The sequence below is a fragment of the Abramis brama genome, assembly GCF_963993115.1.
Source record: "Abramis brama genome assembly, chromosome: 22".
Lineage (NCBI taxonomy): Eukaryota > Metazoa > Chordata > Actinopteri > Cypriniformes > Leuciscidae > Abramis > Abramis brama.
Window position 1 is genome coordinate 31,909,415 of NC_139984.1, and position 26,428 is coordinate 31,935,842.

Below are 26,428 nucleotides of genomic sequence, written 5' to 3' on the forward strand. Positions count from 1 at the left end.
CATGAGTGCCAAATCTGTGCTGTTCTTCAATGCTCACTATAAATGTTCTCGTACCTCTGATGGGCGGCTGGTTTGCATGATGAGAGCGAATGTGGACAGATGAACACAGGAACACACAGTGTAGCTGCTGTTGGTCTTTAAAACAGAACAACCATCTACAATCCACTCGCTGATATTCCAGTACACACAGGACAGGGAACCTTTGGGGTCAAACTCCTGCAAAAAGAAGAAAGAACATGCAGAAAATAGTATAACACTGAATATTAGATGTTTTCAGATGTTCACCAGTTCTCAGGTTGGACAAAAACACATTTCAGTCTCTCACTCTGATGTGTTTGAGGGTGAAGTTGACTGGTTTGGTGAGTTTAGCGTTGGTGGTTTTGGGAAGAGTAGCTGAGATCACAGTGGACATCATGGTTTTAATTGTGTCATTTGATGTGTTGAAGAAGTCTGGCTTCAGTAAATTCTCCATTGTGTTATAACTCATGAAAGCCACAGTAGCAGCTGATCCTGTGTGACAGAAACAGAAGAAACTTGTATTCAACACATTAAAACCTTTAGTTAAATGTGGTTTAGTGACATATCTTCTAAAAAGTTTTATTAAAAATGTTGTATTAAAACACATCTCACATACTTGTTTCATTGTTGTTCTTGGCGATCCCAATGAGATCGATGTCCACAGAAGAATTTGTCGTGACAAGTCAAGGGATTTTATCTAAGGTGACATTGGGTCCAACCATGAAGATTTCAACCTCTAATTTAGAAAATAAGCAGTTATGTTTTGTTTTTTTGTTTTTATTAAAGTTGATTCAATCTGCACAAATGTGCAAAAAACAAAACAATAAAAAGACTAAAATAAAATAACCATTTCATCTAATTACTAGTTTGAACTAATCAGTTAATTTTGTACACAGCAAAATCCCCAGAGTTAAATTAAGTCAAGCTGGTAATGCTGTTTGTGGAGTTGTTTAATCCTCTTCTGCTGAGATCTTGAGAGATGTAATGTCTTCTTTTATCTTTAGTTGATTCATCTTAGGGTGTGTTTACATGACAACGATACGCTTAAAACTCAGAAGTGTTTCCTTTGAGTTTTCAAAACTTTGCATTTTCAGGCACCCAAACTGACTCTTTGTTGTCGTGGAAACGAATGGCCAAAACTTTTTGAAAGTTTTACGTTTTTAGTTGAAAACGGTGTCGTGTAAACAGACCCTAAGGCTGTGGCTGAAGCGGGTGTTCATCACTAATGCTCAATCATCTCTTAATTAATCACTTAATTATCTCATTAACTTTAACACTTTTAACACTCTTTAGATTGGGACAATATGTACTCTGAGCAGTGTTGATTTAACACTGGGGACTTTGCTGTGTGCCTGTAACGTTGTAGTAATCATGAAGACATTGAGTAGCTTGTTCAGGTGTGTTTGATTATGGTTGGAGCTAAACTCCAGGAAAGTGGATCTCGTGGTCCAGAGTTGAGAACCCCTGCTCTAGACTATATAAATCATATATAAGCTCAGTTTCATCATCAATAATAACAGTTTCTCCACTCACCAACAGCAGCAAGAGTAAAATTGACTCTGTCATGTGTGTCTGTCGGCTTCACCAATGTAGAGATGAGTTTCTCATTGGCTTTTAACACACGGTTTCCGTTGGAGGCTAGTTCAGCTGGGCTGACTGATGATGAAGACTCTGAAATCTCTCCTGAAGCGTTGAGGACCATATTCAAAATATAGGTCACATTCTAATTTATTGATCAGAAAAAAATAATTACTGTAAATGTAAATATTAAGAAAGCCAATTAATCAGACCTGCGATGTCAATCATGTAACTGACAATTACATTTGATTTGATTATTTAAAAAAAAAAAAAATTCTCTTGAAGACTTACAGTCAAAGGACGCTCTTGATCTGTAATGTTCTCGATCTGCTCTAGAAGATTTTGAAGCTTTTCAGTCTGACTCTGAAATTAAAATTGAGAAGACAGAATTTGATGATGTGTGAGTGATGACTTTAACCGGGTATGCTGAGTGCCTCTGAAATGAGACACAGACAGTGTTCTTGAACGAATTTCTTTAACAAATGATTCAATGACATATATTTTTTTAAACATTTGTCGCCACCTACTGGTGGAAATGAAAATACTTTTCCAAAGGTGCTTTTCTGTATTTTGCTCGCTACAGTGGACAGTGTTTGTATCCAAACCAGTGCCGGCCCGAGCCTTTTGGGGGCCCTAAGCAGAATTTGATTTGGGGGCCCCCTCCCACCACGCGGAGTCACCTGTGCTTGACGATTATTGACACAAATGTCATGCTATAATGTTACATTATAAGTTAATACAATGAGGTTATGTATTAATACAAAATAAATACTTACAAAAATAATAAATACTTACAAAAGTTTTAACTTTTTCTTTACTCTTTTACTTACTCTTTGAAACTTCTGAAAACAAATTGTCACAAAACATATTAAATAAATTATTTGCAAAATATCCTCCAACGTTTTGCAACACTTTGCAGTTGAATGATGTCTTGTCTGAACATGACTGGAGTATAGCCGTATTCAAATATAATAATAAAATAGTCAACCTAACATATAAAAATTACACTGCTCTGTTTAAATAGTCAGTAGTACAATTTGTACCGCTCCACTGTGATCTTTCCTAGCACATTTTTGCGCGTGTGAAGAGAATGATTTTTTCTGTCGATATTGGAACGTGAGTGAAGTACAAAGAAGCCTATAATAAAGAATAGTTTACCATCCAAATACATTGCGAATGTTGAAACATTTTGATTCTAATGAGAGAGATATGTGAGCCCAACGCCACTTACTTTCACTTCCATTTAAATTATTTTGTTTTGGCTTGTTTATAGTTATACATTTAAAGGATAAATCATTGATTTAAATGTCAATCATCAATCGTTGATCAAATAAAAAATTTGTATCATGGCTTAACATTACCGTGACTTTGCGCACAAATTGTCTATGCACGCGAGGTCATGCGCATGACTCAAACACTGGCAGACACAGCAGCAGTTGTGGGCAGGTATATTGATCATGAAACCAGAATTTTACTTATCTCGAATTATTCTTTCATTCATTCATTTATGTCACTTGTGTAAGTTAATTAATATGTAAAAAAAAGGGGGGGGGGCAGCTTTCTCTGCGTAGTAAATCCCCCATATTGCCAGCAAACAATGAGAATGCAGAACAATGATGATGACAGAGAGTATAGGCTTCAAAGCTATTGTGGACCCGCTTACCCAAAACCCTGGTTTGGCAAATAAATGAATGACGGATAGTTACGTATTTCCAAAATTGTATTATGTAAGCTTTATGTTACTCCTCAAAGAACAAGGGAATTTGTTGTAATTTATAGTGTTAATTAATTAGCGAGTCCACAAACTCATTCTTTCAATTGGCTTTTGTTTGCAGAGTATTCACAGCTTATATGGACTGAATGCCCCCATAAACCATCAGCAATTATTAGAAAAGCACATTCATATTTCAAATTACACACATATCTAAAATGCACATGTTATTGCACTGCTTCAGTTTGGACTATTATTGATAGGAGCTGTGAGTCTCTACAACTTCAATTTCAGAAACTCAACTTACGCTGTGTCCTTCCAGCGGCTTTATATTTATACCTGCAATGACAGAAATCAGCATGAAGACAATAATATAATAAACTGCAAAACTTTGAAAAATAACTATTTTACTAAGCAGCAATTTCAGCAAGATTGTGGATTCAGCAAGATTTCAGTGGTGCGTACCTCCTTCTGCGTACCCCCTCTCTTCCACTTAGACTTCAGTCATACCTTTTCCATTTAGGGACAATATTTGCCCTCTAAATTTATTTTTACCTTAATGAATAACTTTATGAAATAAAACATGTTTTAAAGGGGTGGTTGATTATGATTTCACTTTTCTAACTTTAGTTAGTGTGTAATGTTGCTGTTTGAGCATAATCAACATCTGCAAACTGAGCAGACCTCATCCAGTGCTTTAGGAAGGAGCTAAGTTGGAGAAAACTGTAAGGATTAAATTCTGAAATAAGAAATAAGTAATAAAAAAGAGACCAATGCACTATAGGCTAGTGAAGGACTGGCTTTGCTTTGCTAGCGTCGTCGTTGCTAGGGTTGGGTAGCTACAGACAGACCCGGTGCTAATACAGCACTGGTGCCTTAACGACTGTTCTACCGGACCGAATATAAACACGGATTTCTGTGCTTCATTTTGGTGCTACTGTTATGCCTGTGCTTCTCTTGGATGCTCTGAAAACGGACGTTAGAATAACAGAAACATCACTTCGCTGCACGTGACGCTAGTCAGCAGCTAACTTTAGCATACCGTTAGCTAGTAGCTGGATTATGGTTAAAATGCTGGCCAAACAGTGTAAAGTGTGACTGTATTTCACTGTAGACTATGGGTGGAACGGTACATGTATTCGTATTGAACCAAAACAGTACGGGCATCACGAATGGGTGAATAAATTTACACGGAGAATACACGGTATAAAAATAAATAAATCTCGCGTGCAAATTAATGAATGTAACTGCTGTTAGATACGCGGGTTCTTTAGGGACACCTAATCTGTAGCCCCGCCTTAGCTCTGAAGCAGGCTGCGATGTAAAGATGGCAATGCTGGAATATGTTGTGTGTGTGTGAGAGAGAGAGAGAGAGAGAGAGAGGCAGAGGCGCGGGTGCAATCTAAAAAGTCGCAAAGTGTTTACTTATATTATTTGTGTGCGTGAGGCGCGATCGAACAGTGTAAACATTAAAACGTCTCCATCATTTTGTTTATACAGGACATCATTCAAACTGCAAAGTGTTTAAGTTACTGTTAAAGGGGTGGTAAAACACCTTTTTTCGAAGGCTTGATTGTGTTTGTGGGGTGCACTGTAACATGTGTTCATACTTCGTTTTTAAAAATTCGCATTATTTTTCACATAGGCTATTTAACCATTATTCTACACTAATCTGTCCCTCCTTGTAAAAACGGTCGGATGATTTCCGGATTTTATGAAGCCCGCCCAAGCCAGGAATGTCTTGTAGTCCCAACCAGCCGTTTGCTGTAGTCCTTAGAAATTGATTTCTTTAAAAGCAAATATCTCCCTTTGTATTGAACTTTGAGCGTTGTAACTTTGCAGATGTTGTTTATGCTCAGACAGCAACATTACATACTAGCTAAAGTTAAAATAGTGAAATCACATTCAACCACCCCTTTAAAGGTCCCGTTCTTCGAGATCCCATGTTTCAAACTTTAGTTAGTGTGTAATGTTGCTGTTAGAGCATAAATAATATCTGTAAAATTATAAAACTCAAAGTTCAATGCCAAGCGAGATATTTTATTTAACAGAAGTCGCCTACATCGAACGGCTCGTTTGGACTACATCCCTCTACTTCCTTCTTTAATGACGTCACTAGAACAGTTTTTTGACTAACCTCCGCCCACAGGAATGCTCCCTCAACTCTACCGAAATTCGTTTATGTACTTGCGCACTTCTTATAACTTACTGTGTTTACTCAGCTCTTACGGTGATTTTCTGAAGTAAAACTGACGCTTCATCTTTTGTGTGATGTACAATAAACTTTATTAAACTCATCAGTATATGTTTGATCATCATTCGGACCTGGTCCGAAACAGCAGACTTGTAGGCTATTAATAATGGATACATACAAGCATAGTTCGAATTACAGGGGGTACCCAAAGGGACAGAAATATCAGTTTTGGGGGGGTCAGATAATTTTTCTGATATTGTGAAAAAAATATAATTACAGTTACAATACAAGTCAACTCCTATTTTCACTGTAGGAACATTTTAATGTAAAGCGATTTCAGACACCCCTATTGTGGACTGTACCATTTTTAACCACCGTGGCTAGAAGCAACGGAGATAGAGAACGACTTCAACTTCTCAAGCAAGTGTCAATGTTGAATGACAAAACGCTAGTTTCATAAAGTATCATTCTTTTCAACATTCCTTATTTATATATTCAAAAATATTTAAAATAATCTAATTTAATACAGTTATAATTTTTCAATGTAAATTATTTAATTTTATTGGTAACAGCCTAGTGTCTAATTATTTTAATTGAATATATTTATCAAATTTAAGAATTTGAAATGAAAGATGGAGCATACATTTAATAAAATTAGGGGAAAATGCCCTTTATAAAGGTGTTTTCAAACAGTGATGTAATGAAACATTGTCAATTTAAGCTTGAAGGGAGTAAAGCCTCTGTTTAGGCTATTAAGGAAATGTAATTTTGCCAAAAGAAGAACTATTATTTTAAATAAATGTTAATTTTAAAGCCACACCGTGTAACTTTTCAACCTTCATAATATATTTCCAATACCCCTGTGATGGTACATCGACTTACAATAGGTTGAATGACACGTCTGCCATAGCCTGACGGGGTCTGTATCGCTTTTACTGGCACTATGTAACTTCGGGGTTCGGGTAGTAACCAGAGCACAAAAAGAACTACAAAATTCGACTGCTTTACGGCATACGTCACTTCCCCCACCACTTCCTCAAATTCGGACGTGAGCGTTTATATACTGTCTATGGACGTGAGATGCCAACCAGCGTTTGTTTTCGGCTTTCGTGCGTATGTTTTTGTCACGGGGGCTGTTGTGTTTAGACCTGGCCACTTCATGCGTTTTCTCAGATGGGATAGCTATCCGATCGTGAAAAAAACAGGTGTAAATGCCCTCCGAAACGCATTCAAGACGGATTTGAATCCGATCGCTCAAACCACTTCAGGAGGAGGTCTGAGACGCATTCCAGACCAAACTGAACAAGTGTAAATGCATCTGGTTGTTGAAACCAATATGTAAATTGTACTCCTCCCAAAAATGCTAAAAAATAAATAATACAAAAACCGTGTTAGAGCGTGTTATAGGCTTTATGTTATTGCCAGATATGATGACGCGCTGGAACACGCATCACCGCAGATGAGAAGCTGAGCATATTCATCAAGACAACGTGCAAACTATCGCAAATCAAAGTGAAAGTAAGGCAATTTACGGGGTATTTACGACAGTGCAAGTATTCCACAGCGACTCCAGGGGTCGCTGTTTGATAAAAACACAATTTCTCCACAGTGTCCCTTTAAATCAGCCTACTTCAGTGTGATATGTCACCATATGCTTAATACTGAGAATTTGAATAATTGTAATGTGATGATCAGATGCAGATAGCTAAATCAAAGAATATAGGCGGTTTGTGGGTGGATTATTTATTTTTAATAGTGGATTCGGGTGACTCAAAGTGCACCAGATTAATGAATTTATTTTTAAAATTTACAAAATTTTCTTACGGGGAGGCATGCCCCCGGACCCCCCTAGAGATACCAAGCTCCACCAACAAAAAAATGTGGGCATTAGGCTTTATGATGATCTACAAAAAAATACACATTTAATTATCTTATTATTAAAATACATTATTATGATTTTACCACCTCCGCCTCATTTTGAGCCAGGAAAAACCCTGAAATAGGCAATAGGCTTCTTGTAAAGGTATTACTAAAGGTATTACAAAACAGTTTTCTTTTGGATATATAATAACAATGAGATATTCTGTAGCCTACTGATTATGTTTGTCGCATGTTTAGACCTTGTATGTGTGTTACACAACACGTTGCACTTGACGATCACGGTGGGGATTGATATGGTAGTGAACCATGATGGTCATAGAAGAAGTGAAGGAGCAGTACCCCCCAATTATGGTGGGGTAATTCGCACTCTGCATACAAGCAGATGACAAATACGTTATAACCGTAATTAAACTACTAAACTATACCTGTTTCATCTCTATACAGCACTCTGACTCTGTAGGCATTATTGTCCGACTCGAAATGAACACCGTTACTGAGAGTTTCTGATATTATCATCATTCCGTGAGATGAAATTGTCCTGAGAGACTGAGCGCGAGCTCATGAAGCTCCGCCCCCTGGGTCGTCCAGCAGCTGCTTATTTGCATTTAAAGGGCACACACTAAAACAGCGCATTTTTCTGAGCCCCAAAAAATGACAATTTAAACATGCTGTAAAAAATTATCTGTGGGGTATTTTGAGCTGAAACTTCACATACACACTCTGGGGACATCAGAGACTTATTTTACATCTTGTGAAAAGGGGCATAATACGGGACCTTTAAGGAAAATAATATTATTTAAATATATTAATCTGAAATGTAGCAAATTAATTTAATTCATTCAGGTACAATTACCAAACATATCTCAATGTCTTTTTATTAATTTAATTAATAAACTAATTATATAAAACTATTGTCAGTGCACTACAAATAAACTGGTTCTTTGCCTTTACTTTATTGATAAAACTTAGCCTAAAATAAAAATTAGGCTAATAGCCTTCTGCATTTTTGTTTTGCTTTTCCCTCCATTGTACCAAAACCCTGATGTCTGAACCAGGGGTGTCATGCAAGCCAAAATTCTGGGGGGGCACAATCTGAGACGTTGCAATTGTTTTCTGACGGGTGATATGGATCATGTTAGGAGGGGTCAGGGGGTTTCTCCCCCTGAACATTTTTAAATTCTGGCTGCTAAACATACCATTTCAATGCAGTTTGGGAGGGACAGAAATACCTTAACGGAGCTAGCAGCAACCCTCCTCTATCTGAGAACTAAGTTAAAGTATCTATTTTGTAAGTTTATGTAAAAGACAGGTTGATGAAAGAACTGTAAGCTCAAATTCAAAAGCTTTTGAAGTCTACTTCATTAAAGCATGTTTACACACACACTTACTGTACACTTAGGCCTACTACACATGATTTTAAAAACAGTACCATTGCAGTTTTTATGTTATGATTTTAAATTGGTATGTGACCTAAGAACGATCTTACATTAAAGGTACATAAAGGTGCTGTGGTCTGACTTTGTGGTGCTCTGAAATTAAGTTATTTTAATATTAATATGTGATGAAGGACTTTGAAAGAAGTTTGACAGATTTCAGTGCTGAAAACAATTGAACCAGCTGGAGACTTTGACACAAGACAAAACAGAACAGATGTTTCAAAACCGATCAGATAACGTTACTATGGCTTTGTATGGCAGTAACGTTAGCCAACTAGTTTACGGTTAGACTAGGCTAGCTATCGATAACGTTACACTGACACAACTTAAGTTAATGCTCTGAATTCGCAGCTAATATCAAATCCATAACTTTTTGATCAAGTTAAAATTTCCAGGTCAACCACAAATAATCCCACTACCTTTTAATATCATCCGATAACTAATTCAATGCCGATTTGTTGCTTTGCCCACTTACCACTTCAAGACCATCTGTAAAACATTGCCAGCTCAACGTGCGAGACGAGTGAGTTGCTTGAACATACACAGCAAAGATTTGATACACAGACACCATATTAGGAAAAAGGGGCGGGCTGATGCTGACCGATTTATTACACATCCAGAAGAATACATTTGAGTCGTTATAGGCTCTGGTATATTATGAAGCATAATAGGAATAAAATTGTGACAAAAAAAATTATCAGGGAGGAAAAATCTGAGGGGGCACGTGCCCTCACTTTGAATGGGCATGACGCCACTGGTCTGAACCGAGGTATGAACCGAACCGTGACTTCTGTGTACCGTTCCACTCCTACTGTAGACTTTTAATTTAAGTGTAGAAGTGCAGATTGGTCAAGTGTTCAATAAATGTTTTTGTTGAGAAATTTTGTCGATCTTAAGTAGTTATTTGTGTTACATTTTATCTTTCAAATAGAGGTTAAAAACAAGCACATATCTGCCACATATCGGCCAAAATAAATTGGCAGCATTTATCGGCCATCGGCCGACCCGGATTTCAAAAGATCGGCATCGGCCTGAAAAAAAACCAATATCGGTCGACCTCTAATCTCTATTAATTCTCAATAAGAACTTTTGTAGATGTCTGACAGAAATAAAGTCAGTCTGGTTAGTAATAAGTGAAGCTGGTACACTGTAAACCCTAACGCTCAAAATAATGAATTGGTTTGAGTACAAACATAAATGAAACTAATTAGTTCAGTCAAATTAACTTGTATGAGTATTTAGCACTTTCTTTTTCTTTCAAGTTCACAGAACTGATATATTTTAAGTAAACTGAACTGTTTCATTGTTTTGAATTTTATGAAATTATTTATTTTAATTTAGACAAACTTAAGTTTAACTGAAACGGCTGGGATGTCTATTTCCCAGCATGCTTTGCTGATGGCACTCGAAAGGGAGAGTAAATGCTAAAATTAAGTGTAATATAATGTTTTTTTTTTTGTGTGTGTGTAAGATTAATGTTAAGTGTGAGATTTAGTAGTGATTAATGTTTTGTTATGCTAATTTAGAAGAATTTCTGTTAATGTTGGCTTTACACTGTAAAAAATAAAATCTTAAAAAAACAGTCAATGACTGTCAGCAATGGCTGCCATACAAAAACCGTAAAATTAATGTAAAACATCCTTAATTTAAATGAAGTGCAAAAAACTTTTACAGAAATTTTTATTAATCTTTTTTAACAGAAACACAGTTATTTCACATTTATTTTCTGAATTTTTTTTTTACTTAAAACCATGCAGTTACCTACATGCATGATTTGCTGTGACTATACATCACTGCATCAGCAACTACAGTTACTGTCTGTTAAATAAAGCAACATGCAGCACATAATCAGTGTTTTTCTGCTCATCTTGGACTGAAGCTCAGGCTCTACTCTTCAACACAATGGTGACACACGAAACACACCATACAGAACATTAAACATTACCAGATCTCTCAGGATCTCAGCATCTTCACTTATTACAATCCAGACTTTATTTCTTTCATACTAACATTCTTATTGAAAATTAACAGAGGTTTAGAAATTGAAGCTTTATTGAAAAGAATAAAGTTTGATGTCACCATGATGGAGATCAGTGTTTGCTTTAGTTGGGCTCTTGACCTTATAGTGTTTAACTTAAGTTTTACTCTGGCTGCTTTAACTGTGTGTCTCTGATGCATATTAGTTATAGTAGGAATCCAAGAGAAACTGAGATCAGGTGATGTTGGTCACTTATTAGTGATAATAGTCATCATGTAGTGTCCTGCTTCATTGATACCATCTCAAGTGTGATATCTGATTAAGTCGATAAATATTAGTTGTTAATTTTGCATGATAATGATAACATGAATAATTATGAGACACCGATGAGTCATCAAAGTACTATAGTGCTCTGACACGATGAAGATTTTAAACCCGGAAGATGAAAATAGCGGAAAAAGCTATGGAAGGTGATGTTCAGATGTTCCCCAGTCACGCGAGACACAACAGACACTAAATCAGGGCATAAATGAGAGATTTAATATCCCAAAGTCTCTTTATGACACAGCAGTACTGATGTCCATCCTTGCGTCTCTGTTATAGTGACAGTAATGGGCTGTTTAGTCTAATGTAAATCATGTCAGCTATGTTTTGCTAGCTATGTTTTGTATGTTGTTACACAGCTTTTATTAACGCTTCACTGATGTCAATGGTGTGGTGCAAATATAGCGCTGTATGTGTGACCAGCAACACTTGTTAAATACAGTCTTCTAGACTGCAAACAACTAACAAATGATTTTTAGTTAACTAATTTTACAATCAGATTATGATTTTAAAAATAAGTTCAAAAGGCTGATGGCATCTTACCGTTATTAATGTTCAGATCTGTCACTGAAATCCACTTGTTCTTGTTCTTTTGTCCCGTCTCAACAGCTCCACACCAGTATATCCCAGAATCATCTAGTGTCAGATCAGTGATGGTCACAGTAAAAACTCCTGCAGATTCATCATCCCTCAGAGAGAATCTGCCGTTACTGTTTGTTTCTGATGAAACTTTGATACCCGATGTCTCACAGAGCAACGGGTCGCTTCCTTTGCACATGAACTTGATCTTGTTCTTCAAATCACTGTTATAATGGCAGGTGATGTTCAGATGTTCTCCAGTCACACAAGACACGACAGACACTAAATCAGGGCATAAATGAGAGATTTAAGTGTCCCAAATTCTCATTAATTCTATACTGCATCCTTGAGTTTCTGTTATAGTGACAGTATGGGATGTTTTATCAGATTCAATCTACACTCTTAGAAGGAATGTGTAGAAAAATGACACAAATTATGTGTAACACTCTAATTTACACATTTTGTGTCAATATTAACTAAAACTGTGTATAAAAAAATAATCTATTTTACACATATCCATGTGTAGTTTAAAGTTTACACAACTTGGGTATTTACTCAAAGCATTTAACACAATATGAGTAGACTGATGTGCTTACACACTTTAATGTGTTATTTTTTATAACGCGACCGTTATTTAAATTAGCTAGTCGAACTGAACCAACCAATAAGGTGACTTTTGAGTGAACATAATCCAGTTCCAGTCAGTTCAGTAACATTAGTAGATAAAAGTCTGTTAACGACAGCAACTATTTTGTTTTTACTATATTGTTGAAAATAAAACATGTATACCTTATCACTTCGTTATCGACTACCCCTCGCGTCAAAACTGTTCGTGAAAACCACCTCTTTACCAGGGAGGAGATGATTCGCGCCGAATCACGCCGGTGATGCTCAAGGTTCTTGAGGTAAGCTCGCTGTACTTGAATTATATTTTTTTTTACTCATGTTCATTTACAAAAACAATATTTCCTGCTACTGTTATTTTAATACTGGTTTAAAAGCTAGGTTACGACGAGATTTTGCGGGCAAAAAACTCGACTATTGTCAATAGTGTAATGTTAAAGTTAGCTGAAGCACGGCTAAACCAAGCAGCTTTATGTTGATCAATGCTGCGAATTTGCGTGGAAACCCCGATTCAAAATCGGCATAATTTTTTTCCACTTTCACACGAAATTCCAGATAATGAAGAGACCTTTATTAATAAATGGATTTTACACGCAAAATTTCGCCAAGCAATGGTAAACGTGACCGCACCTAGATTGTAACTAGTGCTACTCGACTTACAATACACAAAATGTTATCTGTAAGGGTGTTTTAAAAATCGTCTACTCTTTATTAATTTGATTAACGTTACGTATAAAATGTAGTCGTAGTAGTGGATTTGAAAGTTTGCTGAAATGATTAGCAATATGTCATAAGTGCTCTTGAGCCAGTGATGTGCAGGCTAGGTAACTGTTAGCATACAATAACTTACATGTGCTAACTTTATATCAAATAAGTGACCTTTGCATTATGTCTAATATTTATTACACAGCAAATGAACCAATCAGAAGATGGACCATTTTCCACCGACCACCGTGTTCAGTCTCACCAGATTTAATTTATTCAGGTAAGCATTGCAGTAAAACGTCTCAGGTTACGACTGTAACCTATGTTCCCTGAGAACAGGGAACGAGACACTACGTCAGAATGACGCTATGGGGAACGCCTCAGGCGTGACAGGTGTCTGAAATAAATATCAACTCACGTCAATCATGTTGACCGGCGACAGCCCGTGAATCATCAGCTTGATTGATTAACGCGCGACCTGGATGTATAAAGGGGAGCCTTGCACACATGACAACATCCTATCGTCTGAAGGGACTGTTGCAGGCAGGCCCCGAGGCATGGCAGGAAGACATAGTGTCTCGTTCCCTGTTCTCAGGGAACATAGGTTACAGTCGTAACCTGAGACGTTCCCTTTCGAAAGGGAACTCTACACTACGTCAGAATGACGCTATGGGGAACGATATACCAACGCCAACATGCTAAGGGGAGTGCATGCCCTCAGGTCACACTGGGCTGTCAGTGACAGCATTCCCTACGGTCATAGCCCAAGCTAAATGATACCACAGAAAACCTCACAGTTTTAAAGGAAGGTCTACCTGGGCCAGCTCAAAGGCCTAGGACCACAATTCAAAAACTAGAAAGGGTCCCTTCTAGGGAATGTGGCTAGGGGACCCGAGGGAACCCCAGCCAGTCACTGTTCAGGGGAACGTGCCACCTGAAATACCACCAGGCAGGCCTGACCTGGTGTCACTACATAAGACACTAAAGTCTGGCCACTTCCTGTCTGTCCGAAGACAGAGCCTCTGGAACTTGCCTTAGAAAGGCATCCAACCCGAGGGACTGCGAAGCAGGCAGTGAACCACTCAGCCCGGATCTCAGAGACGGGACATCCTGGAGAGTATGACTCAGCATAGTGCTTTACAACCCTTGCCAGCGAGGGGAGTTTCTCTACTCTATCCATGGATCTACCCAGTGTTTGAGTTTCAAAACACTGAGGAGGCCTGTGAGGGCCTAAAGGGAGCTTACCTCCAGGAAGGCCTGGTAGGACCTCTAACCTGGCGACCACAACATGGGGGAGCTTGTATTCAACCATAATATGTGGGAGCTTACCTTCAGGAAGGCCGGTGAGGCCTCTGACCTGGTGACCACAGCATGTGGGAGCTCATATTCAACCACAGTATGTGGGAGCTCATATTCAGGAAGGCCTAGTGAGGCCTCTGACCTGCTAACCACAGTATGTGGGAGCTCATATCAGGAAGGCCGGTGAGGCCTGTAACCTGGCGACCACAGCATGTGGGAACTCCTATCAGGAAGGCCGATGAGGCCTCTAAACTAGCGACCACAGCATGTGGGAACTCCTATCAGGAAGGCCGGTGAGGCCTATAACCTGGGGACCACAACCTGTGGGAGCTCACTTTCAGAAAGGGAATAAAGCGTACAGCGCACAACCCTTACCATAAATATGGAAATAGAAAGTACATGAAAAAAAGTGCATGTACTTAGCCATTCTGAACCCAAGAAGGCCTGATGAGGCCTCTAACCTGGCGACCACAGCATGTGGGAGCTCATACTCGGGAAGGCCGGTGAGGCCTGTAACACGGTGACCACAGTGTGTGGGAGCTCATCAGAATGTGGAAGTTAGCTAGAGAAAGACGTCTGTCGTAAAAAGTGACGACAGGACGCATCTAGAGTGGGACCCGAGGTTAAGACCAAGGTCTGAGCCACATAGGAAGGGACCGAAGCGAACAGCGCATGACCCTTACCATAAAAATGGATTTTAGAAAGTACACAGGACGTTAGTCGTGTGACTTACCATAAGCATGGGTTTAAGAAAAATAGATGAAGTAAAGGTGCATGTACTTCATCACTCTATATTCAGGAAGGCCTAGTGAGGCCTATAACCTGACGACCACAGTAAGTGGGAGCTCATTCTCAGGAAGGCCCCTGAGGCCTGTGACCTGACGACCACAGACTGTGGGAGCTCGTATCCAGGAAGGCCGGATGAGGCCTGTAACCTGGCAACCACAGCATGTGGGAACCCATGATCAGGAAGGCCAGATGAGGCCTATAACCTGATGGACACAATGCGTGGGAGCTCACATTCAGGAAGGCCTGATGAGGCCTGCAACCTGACATGTGGAAGCTCACAACCAGTGCGGCCTAAACCCCAGCGACCACAGAGAGTGGGAGTTCACATTCAGGAAGGCCTGGATGAGGCCTGTAACCTGACATGTGAAAAACTCATAACCAGGAAGGCCTTTAGGAAGCCTGCAACCTGGCGACCACAGTATGTGGGAGCTCATACTCAGGAAGGCCTATGAGGCCTGAAACCTGGTGACCACAGTAAGTGGGAACTCACATTCAAGAAGGCCGGATGAGGCCTGTAACCTGACATGAGGAAGCTCATAACTAGGAAGACCTGCGACCACGGTGTGTGGGAGCTCATACTCAGGAAGGCCGGGTGAGGCCTGTAACCTGGCGGCCACAGTATGTGGGAGCTCACATTCAGGAAGGCCAGGTGAGGCCTGTAACCTGACATGTAGAAGCCCATCACCAGGAAGGCTGGTGAGGCCTGTAACCTGGCGACCATAGTATGTGGGATCTCATACTCAGGAAGGCCTAGTGAGGCCTATGACCTGATAACCACATTATATGGGAGCTATATTCAAGAAGGCCTGGAAAGGCCTATAACTTGATAACCACAGTATGTGGGAGCTCATATTCAGGAAGGCCTGGTGAGGCCTATGACCTGATAACCACAGTATGTGGGAGCTCATATTCAAGAAGGCCTGGTGAGGCCTATAACTTGATAACCACAGAATGTGGGAGCTCATATTCAACCACAGTATGTGGGAGCTCATTTTCAGGAAGGCCTAGTGAGGCCTATGACCTGATAACCACATTATATGGGAGCTATATTCAAGAAGGCCTGGAGAGGCCTATAACTTGATAACCACAGTATGTGGGAGCTCATATTCAGAAAGGCCTAGTGAGGCCTCTGACCTGCTAACCACAGTATGTGGGAGCTCATATTCAGGAAGGCCTGGTGAGGCCTCTGACCTGATAACCACAGTATGTGGGAGCTCATATTCAACCACAGTATGTGGGAGCTCATATACAGGAAGGCCTGGTGAGGCCTCTGACCTGATAACCACAGTATGTGGGAGCTCATATTCAACCACAGTATGTGGAAGCTCACATTCAGGAAGGCCGGGTGAGGCCTGCAACCTGACATGTAGAAGCCCATCACCAGGAAGGCCGGTGAGGCCTGTAACCTGGCGCCACAGTATGTGGGAGCTCATAACCAGGAAGGCCTGGCGAGGCCTGTAACCTGGCGACCACCGTGTATGGGAGCTCATAGGAAGGCCTGGTGAGGCCTATAACTTGATAACCACAGAATGTGGGAGCTCATATTCAACCACAGTATGTGGGAGCTCATTTTCAGGAAGGCCTAGTGAGGCCTATGACCTGATAACCACATTATATGGGAGCTATATTCAAGAAGGCCTGGAGAGGCCTATAACTTGATAACCACAGTATGTGGGAGCTCATATTCAGGAAGGCCTAGTGAGGCCTATGACCTGATAACCATAATATGTGGGAGCTCATTCAACCATAGTATGTGGAAGCTCATATTCAGGAAGGCCTAGTGAGGCCTATAACCTGATAACCACATTACTCCTTGACAGTCAATTCCTGGGAGCTCACCTCAGGGAGGCCCAAGCGCTGTCCGGTTGCAAAATGGGGACTGTCTGGTCAAGGAGGCCTGATAAGACCTACTACCTGACCATCGAAAAAATCTTAGATTTACTTTCTTACCCACAACATTTTGCCCCAGACTCTAAAACAGGAAACGTGGTCTGAAAAGAAACAGAAATATGTTAATTTCACATTTTACAAAAAGACCAGAATTACACCTGCTCTTTTTGTTCACTGCTCATCATTTTAATTCCTTAATTAAAATGCAGCCAAAAACACTGGATAACGCGATCTGGATGATAGGCTGAATTACTAAATATCTAACTTCATAAAAGTCAGATAATATTCCATCATTTTAATTCATAGAATTAAATGCAGCCATAATCACCAGACAATACTGTTTTAACATACGTTCTCGTAGTCTACACACTGCCTTGGCAAGCGCGAGAAACGAGCCGTTAAATATATTTGGCTTTCATCCCTCGAGAAGAAAGTCAACAGGTGCGAGGTTGAAACATCCGACAGCGCACGGATTTTTTTCTTTCTCACGCGCGCCGAGATATTTCTTAATGAACACTGCCAGCACCCTCAGGAACTGACTGTGAACGCCTCGTACCCAAACAGTATTGTTTCACAGATCGCCACAGGGCTCAGATGCTGAACCCTCCTCCCTCGAGAAAAGGGTCCGACGAGAGCGGAGCATCTTTAAATGAAAAACGCTCACAGTTTGCACAAGAGGCTCTCGAGAGAGCCTCCCGCGCGCTTCAGCGATATTCTCAAAACAGACAAACAGTCCCTGAAGACGAAAAGATGTTGTCATGTGTGCAAGGCTCCCCTTTATACATCCAGGTCGCGCGTTAATCAATCAAGCTGATGATTCACGGGCTGTCGCCGGTCAACATGATTGACGTGAGTTGATATTTATTTCAGACACCTGTCACGCCTGAGGCGTTCCCCATAGCGTCATTCTGACGTAGTGTAGAGTTCCCTTTCGAAAGGGAACTCACTAAATCATTAATTCATATCAAATCAAGCATTCTAAACAACTTAAGTTTTTATTTTTGCATTCTTTTGATCTATTATTAGGCCAAGGAGTCCGACCTGACCAGGAAGGTGCCTAATAAGCATAGCCTATCAGCGCACAGGTAGGTTAACTACTGAGGGAAAGAAAAAGATCATCACATGGGGATTTCTTGCATTATGTATCTTACTGTGTATTTGTCTCAAACAGCTGTCCCTTCACTGCAAACAAGTTGAAATTGGCTAGCCTAAATCCCTGATTGCAGTTAAGCCTACGAATCTCAGCATTTTTGGAGAGAATTAAGGAAATGTAAGTATTAAATTTAATCTGGCATAATTTAGTTTACAGTTCAACTGAAATGTTTGAATGTGCTGACAAAAGGGTGTTACTTACAAATATTACAGTATGATGGAGATTAAAAACAATTTGATGCTTGTGTAATTTTCTCCTCTCTCTCTCTCCCTATTATATTTTTTATATAGTGTTGGAACTGCGATCTTCTCTGAAGAAGAACTGAGCACATTTGTGTTGGTGGACACGTTTACATCCAGGAAACAGGGGACTGATGCATATGTCACACTTTTCTGGAAACACTTCAGGAGTTTCAAAGTCACGATCTGATTGGTTGAATTCTACAGGATGTTCGGGAGATGTGAGTGTCGTGTTCTTTATCGGTTCGCCTGGAAACAAATGCCGTGACACCAAAACCCCTCGTGGAAGAAGAATGCTATTGTGCTTACAACTGTGACAATGAGCGCTTACCAGGATCAACTAAACGCTGGATTTTCAAAAGTATTTGAAGTTCGCGGCTCCATTGTTGCCGTAAACTTGCTTAACGTTCTTGAATGAATAATTTATTAGATGCAGCCAGTCTGTTATTGTAGGGACATCAACATCATATATTATCACGCCCCTAAACATGACGCAGAACAAAACGAACTGTGATTGGTTGAGTTACATGTCAGTCAAACGTCCTCTTGGGTGGTCCTTGGTCAAGAAAAGCTGCAATAGAGTCTAGGGATAGGTCTGGCTAAACAAGACTAAGTTCTGAACAGGATAAGTTAATTTAGGTTTAGGTTCATTTATGTATTTTTCCCAAAGGTGAACAAAATGCTTATTCCCAAAGATTGGCTTATTAAAGACTGATTTTATTATCACTTTTACTTCAATGCTGTGAAAGTACAGACATTGATAATAATAATGAGAACTGTTTCTTGAGCATCAAATCATCATATAAGAATGATTTCTGAAGGATCATGTGACACTGAAAACTTGGAGTAATGATGCTGAAAATTCAGCTTTGATCACATGAATAAAATAATATTTTTTAAATATATTCAAATAGAAAACAGTTGTTTTACATTGTAGTAATATTTCACAATATTTACTGTTTTTACTGTACTTTTGTATCAAATAAAATATTTGGTGAGCATAAGAGATTTCTTTCAAAAACATTAAAATGCTTAATATTTTCTAAACTTGGCCACCAATGTACATCAAGCCAAACATGTTTTGGAAATAAGTGAAATTATTTTGAAGGTGGGGAAGTGTGTCATGTTACCTAATGAGATTGAGAAAATAACTGTTTTATCCTATGTTGGACATTTCCTTTTTGACTGCTTTAAATTGTATTGTTCTATTCTAGACTGAATTTAATTGTTGATATGTCAGTCATTATAATAAATAAGATAATCAACCACAGACTTTATTTTGTCAAATGCTTATTTTGTTTAGGATTTAGGATTTTAGATACCTTTCTTAACACAGTGTGTGTAGCCAAGGATAGCACATAATGTGGTAATGTTACACGTTTGCACATCTTTTACACATATTTTACACATCTTTATGTTAACCTTTCTGACACATTTAGTGTGTTAAACTCATTAACACAGTGAATGAGTTGAAATAAACACAAATCTAGTAGTCCTGGAGCTCACCCACAGATGTGTTAAAATTTAACACAGGTTGTGTCATTTTTGACACATTCTTTCTAAGAGTGTAATCTAATTTAAATCATGTCAGCTATGTTTTGGTGTGAACGGCTTCTCTGTTAACAAAGACTGATAATGCAATAAATATAAAATGAAAATGTATTTTACTACAGAAAGACCTGAACTTTTGTGTACAGATAATGTATACTTTGTGTTTTGAATGAGCGATTTCTCCATAACTGAGACAGTGTTGTGTGTGAGGAAGTGATGCGGGTCAGTGTATGTGGTGTGAACACTCGCTCATCATCATCTACAGAGAATACTGTGGTTTCTGTTATCTCGCCTCTTTGCATCCTTACACATGAAACTCAACAGCAGTGCAAAATATGAAAAGACAATGCAGAAAAGCAGAGCGCATGTGGCGGAAGACTAAACTTGTAGTCCATTATAACATCTACAAAGACTGCCTTCATTTTTTCAATATGGAACTAGGCAAAGCTAGACAGACTTTCTTCTCAAATATTATAAACTGCAATTTAAACAACACACGCACTCTTTTTGCTACTGTAGAGAGACTGACAAACCCCCCAAGCCAGATTCCCAGTGAAATGCTCTCAGACAACAAGTGCAGTGAGTTTGCTTCTTTCTTTGAGAAAATCAATAATATCAGAAAGGTGATCAGCACATCCTTGAGTTGCACTGAGTTCAGACAGATCAGACCACCTGAGAAAGTAGTTACTATGTCTGATTTCAAAGAAATTGATGGCAAAATTTTGGAAGAAACCGTACAGCACCTTAAAACATCAACCTGCGCTCTTGACACACTTCCCACATCTTTTTTCAAAAGTGTGTGAAACAGTTTAGAAGCAGATCTTCTAGAAGTGGTAAATGCTTCACTTCTCTCTGGGAGTTTTCCAAACTCCCTGAAAACTGCAGTTGTCAAGCCCCTCCTGAAAAAGAGCAATCTAGATAAGACCATATTAAGCAACTATAGGCCGATCTCAAATCTTCCTTTCATACACTGCAAAAAATAAAATCTTAAAAAAACGGTCAATGACTGTCAGCTACGGCTGCCAAACAAAAACCGTAAAAATAAAGTAAAATATCCTAATTTAAATTAAGTGCAGACAACTTTTACAGAAATTTTCCTTAAATGTTTTACAGAAAAAAACTGTTATTTTACAGCTATTTCCTGGATTATTACGATCAAACACCTTCACTGTAAAAAAATCCCATAAAAAAACAGTCAAATGACTGTCAACAATGGCTGCCATACAAAAACTGTAAAATTAAAGTAAAATATCCTAATTTAAATAAGTGCAAAATACTTTTACAGAAATCTTCATTAATCTTTTTTAATAGAAACACAGTTATTTCACATTTATTTTCTGAATTTTTTACTGAAAAACATGCAGTTAACTACATGCATGATTTGCTGTGACTATACATCACTGCATCAACAACTACACAGTTACTGTCTGTTAAATAAAGCAACATGCAGCATATCATCATTGTTTCTCGGCTCATCTTGGACTGAAGCTCAGGCTCTACTCTTCAACACAATGGTGACACACGAAACACACCATACAGAAACACTTTTAAACCCCAACAGACCATTAAACACTAACAGATCTCTCAGGATCTCAGCATCTTCACTTATTACAATCCAGACTTTATTTCTTTCATACTAACATTCTTATTGAGAATTAACAGAGGTTTAGAAGTTGAAGTTTTATTGAAAAGAATAAAGTTTGATGGAGATCAGTGTTTGCTTTAGTTGGGCTCTTGACCTTTTAGTTTTCAAGATGAGTTTTACTCTGGCTGCTTTAGCTGTGTGTCTCTGGTGCATATTAGTTATGGTAGGAATCCAAGAGAAACTCAGATTAGATGATGTTGGTCACTTTTTAGTGATAATAGTCATCATGTAGTGTCCTGCTTCATTGAAACCATCTGAAGTGTAATATCTGATAAAGTCATTAAATATTAATTTTTGCATGACAAAACTGCTATAGAAGATCCTGCAGTGCTGTGATACTCAGATTTTATGAAGTCATTATACAGAAAATGTTTTGACAGGATCATATAGACTAGTGATGGGTCGTTCGCGAATGAGCCGGATCTAAGAGCCGGCTCTTGTCGGTGAACGACGGGAGCCGGCTCGCATATCTGAAGAGCCGACTCTATTTTTAAAAATATTGCCTATAGAAATTAAATCATTATGTAGGCTAATAATGAAATAATTCATGATTTTAATTGCATTTTAAATAATTGACTAATTCAAAAACCAACAAAAACATAATTATATAGGCCTAAAGGCGCACACACATTTGTTTCGACTGTCTGATCAGCCTCACATTCAGTTCCTGTCAATCATACACGCGATGTCAACCAATTAAACTGCATGAGGGAGGGCCGAGCTAACTCACACACACACACACACACACACACACACACACTAGAGATACGGATAAACCGTGGATCAGGCGGATGACGTGACGAAAAATAATATTTTAATTAAATTCGGGCGGGTGCCGGTTGAACCAATCAAATAAAAAAAAAGTTTGCCACTAAGCAAACCTGCAAGCTATGCCCAGCTGTCTACTATTGGAGGAGGCCTAAACGTCTCTTAGATGAGACCGCCTGGGTTATTTTGTTATTTTATTTCGATATTAATTATATTTTAAAACAGCCAATCGTAGCCTACTACCTCTGTGGAATATGCATTTAAAAGAGAGTTATGGTCTGATATGACTCAGAAATGACATCGGGCAATTGCAGCGCAAGATGTTCAGAAGAACGCAAGAGCTAAACTTCTACAAGCTCAATAGCCTAATATAGCCTACACATTAAAAAGTAAAAAAAGAAGGTAAGAAAAATAGTCAGCCATAACTTTGCCCAATAGCCTAATAAGATGTGCAAGGCAAGCAGGCTAGTTATGGGGTTGTTATGGACAATTAAAATTTTGAATATTCACGTTGCACAGTTGTGTGGTGGACTTTCAGCGAGTTAAAACATATATTTTTTAAAGAGCCGTTTGTGAGTCAAAAAGAGCCGGCTCTTTTCAGTGAGCCGAGTCAAATGAGCCGGCTCACGAAAAAGAGCCGGAATGCCCATCACTAATATAGACTCACTCAGACATCAAGAATCAGCGTATGAATCGCAACAATGGTGACAATGAAAAATAAATCTGATCAACTCTGAACTACTATAAAGTCACAAAACGGCTTTGTTGGTTGTTACCATTGTTGAGATTCACATGTCTCTATACTACTAAAAAAAAAAAATGAACCAGCTCAACTTTTTCTGTATAATATATATATTTTTTATAATTTCAGATTATTATAATACTGATGCCACAATATTTCAAGGGTCATGTGAAAAATTATGACATTAATTAAAGACTTTGTATAAAGCTAAATTCCATCTACATATTATGTAATCTAAGCTAATATATTCAGAGATTTGACTGTCATATCAGTTAATCAGATCATCATATGATGACTATAACATCATCAATGAATGACCAAGATCATCTGATTTTTTTCTTGCATTTATTGCTAAATCAAATGTGTATCAAATACACAGTTAAAGCAGCCAGAGAAAAAACTAAAGTTATAAACTCAAGGGTCATGAGCCCAACTAAAGCAGACACTGATCTCAATCATGGTGACATCAAATTTATTTTAATAGATAAATAAAATTTATATAGCATATTTTACTTTAATTTTATGGTTTTTGTTTGGCAGCCGCAGCTGCCAGTCATTTGACCCTTTTTTAATGTTTTTTTTTTACAATGAAGGTATATGATCGTGATTATTCAGGAAATACCTGTAAAATAACAGTGTTTTTCAGTTTATTTAATTTAGGATGTTGTACAGTTTTTTGGGGGGCTGACAGTCATTTGACCATTTTATCATTTAACTGTTTTGTTACTGTTTAATTACAGATTATTATTTGTAATTTTACATACATTTTTATATAATTTAAGAAAACTGTAATTTGTCATTAATGTCACAATACCTAAAATAATAGCTAAATTTTTATTTTACAGATATTATTTGTAATTTTACAGTGTTTTGAGTACAATTTAAAATTAAAGAAAATAATCGTCAAAAAATCACAGTTATTTTCTGTAAAATTAGGATTTTTTTTTTACAGTGTAGGCAAGATCATTGAAAAAGTTGTCTTCAATCAGCTGAACAAATTCTTGAGCTTGAATGGATACTTTGACAATTTTCAATCTGGTTTCCGACCGCACCACAGCACAGAGACAGCGCTCATAAAGATAATAAACGATATTCGCTTAAATACTGATTCAGGTAAATTATCGGTGCTGGTACTACTCGACCTCAGTGCTGCATTTGACACTGTCGATCATAACATACTTCTTGACAGGCTGGAAAACTGGGTGGGGCTTTCTGGGATAGTCCTAAAATGGTTCAGGTCATACTTAGATGGGAGAGGTTATTATGTGAGTATAGGAGACCATAAGTCTGAGTGGACATCCATGACATGCGGAGTCCCTCAAGGCTCAATTCTTGCGCCACTCCTGTTCAACCTGTATATGCTCCCAATGAGCCAAATAATGAGAAAGAACCAAATTGCTTACCACAGCTATGCAGACGACACACAGATCTACCACAGCTATGCAGACGACACACAGATCTACCACAGCTATGCAGACGACACACAGATCTACCACAGCTATGCAGACGACACACAGATCTACCACAGCTATGCAGACGACACACAGCTCTACTTAGCCCTATCGCCTAACGACTACAGCCCCATTGAGTCCCTGTGCCAATGCATCGATGAAGTCAACAGTTGGATGTGTCAAAACTTTCTTCAGTTAAACAAAGACAAAACTGAAGTCATTGCATTTGGAAACAAAGATGAAGTTCTCAAGGTGAACGCATACCTTCACTCTAGGGGTCAAACAACTAAAAATCAAGTCAAGAATCTTGGTGTGACACTAGAGTCAGACCTTAGTTTCAGTAGTCATGTCAAAGCAATAAGTAAATCAGCATACTATCACCTGAAAAATATTGCAAGAATTAGATGCTTTGTTTCCAGACAAGACTTAGAGAAACTTGTGCATGCTTTCATCACCAGCAGGGTGGATTATTGTAATGGACTCCTCACTGGCCTTCCCAAAAAGACCATAAGACAGTTGCAGCTCATACAGAACGCTGAGCAGAAACAGAACATATGAACATATCACACCAGTCCTCAGGTCTTTACACTGGCTCCCAGTTAAATTTAGGATTGATTTTAAAGTATTATTACTGGTATATAAATCATTCAATGGCCTAGGACCTCAATATATTGCAGATATGCTCACTGAATATAAACCCAACAGATCACTCAGATCACTAGGATCAGCTAGAAATACCAAGGGTTCACTCTAAGCATGGCGAGTCCGCTTTTAGCTATTATGCTGGAACCAGCTTCCAGAGGAGATGGCATGGAAACGTACAACACAAAGTACCTCACGCGGGAAACACTTAACACAACGTGTAAATGCGCGTAGCTAACATAAATCAAGCAAGTATGCATGGGCCACGAAGTGTTGGCAAAATAACACATTAACGGACCGGAGGAAATAATATGGATTTTTTTTTCCAGAAAACTAAATAAACAAAAGAAATTCAAGCACTTTCAAGGAACTGTATCTATTATGTTCATTTTCCAGGGCCTTGAATTTTTTTTTCCAGATTAACAAACTTTCAAGGATTTTAAAGACCAGTGGGAACCCTGCTTACAACACGTGATACAGCGCTCTCTCAGACACACACAGACCTCTCTAATGTTATTAGTTATGATTATATGTGTTTTACACCATATCTATGTGCACTGTCCACTTCACTCATGCAGAATATTCTGACTTACCAGGTTTAATTTCCAGGATAATCTCTGTGTATTTATCAAGTTTTCCCAGTCCTGTCCTCACAGAACACCAGTATTTGCCTTTATCCTCTGTTCTCAGATCAGTGATGGTGACGGTGAAGATGTGGGTCGTTCTGTAATCGGTCAGAGAGAATCTCCTGTCTTTAGCTGGAGATCCAGATTCAACAGGAATGTCTTTATCTTTCACTAGGCTTACTGGACACTCTCCTCTGCAGAGATACTTATTCTTCTCTTCATATCCAGACTCATAGGGACAGCGTATTTCAACTTTTCCTCCTTCATAACCAGTGAAAGTCAAGATCTCCGTCGTCTCACATGCCAAGACTAAAAACATAAGAGAGAGAAACTCAGCTCAGAGCGAACATGGACCTGATTGAGAACAGGTGCTGTTTTAGAAAGACCCAGAAAAAACACAGAATAAACTCTTACCTGACATGATGAGCAGGAGAAATATGAGAAGTTTATGATCACAGATCTGGATCATTTTCTGCTTTATCTGTGAGCCGCTGGTGGCCTGTGTTATGAAGAGCAGCTCTCTCTCTCTCTCTCTCTCTCTCTCTCTCTCTCCACTCACTCACTCACTCCCCCCCCCCCCTCCTCCTCCTCCTCCTCCTCCTCCT

The 26,428-nt window shown here is 38.8% G+C and overlaps 1 long non-coding RNA gene and 1 pseudogene across 2 annotated transcripts in view; one reads left to right on the forward strand and one right to left on the reverse strand.

The window, feature by feature from the left end:
• LOC311072934 (adhesion G protein-coupled receptor L3-like) overlaps positions 1–26,369 on the reverse strand; it is a 39,869-nt pseudogene extending 13,500 nt beyond the window's left edge. The window contains exons 1-9 of the transcript XR_014609539.1: positions 26,238–26,369; positions 25,791–26,132; positions 11,664–11,981; positions 3,615–3,646; positions 1,888–1,959; positions 1,552–1,741; positions 635–754; positions 326–510; positions 55–216 (exon numbers count right to left, since the gene is read on the reverse strand). The product of XR_014609539.1 is annotated as an adhesion G protein-coupled receptor L3-like (transcript). The remainder of the gene's footprint in view (positions 1–54; positions 217–325; positions 511–634; positions 755–1,551; positions 1,742–1,887; positions 1,960–3,614; positions 3,647–11,663; positions 11,982–25,790; positions 26,133–26,237) is intronic.
• On the forward strand, positions 18,016–18,505 carry LOC311073008. Its single transcript, XR_014604095.1, has 3 exons — positions 18,016–18,091; positions 18,178–18,276; positions 18,450–18,505. It is a non-coding gene; the product is annotated as an uncharacterized lncRNA (long non-coding RNA).
• Positions 26,370–26,428: the final 59 nt, after the last annotated feature.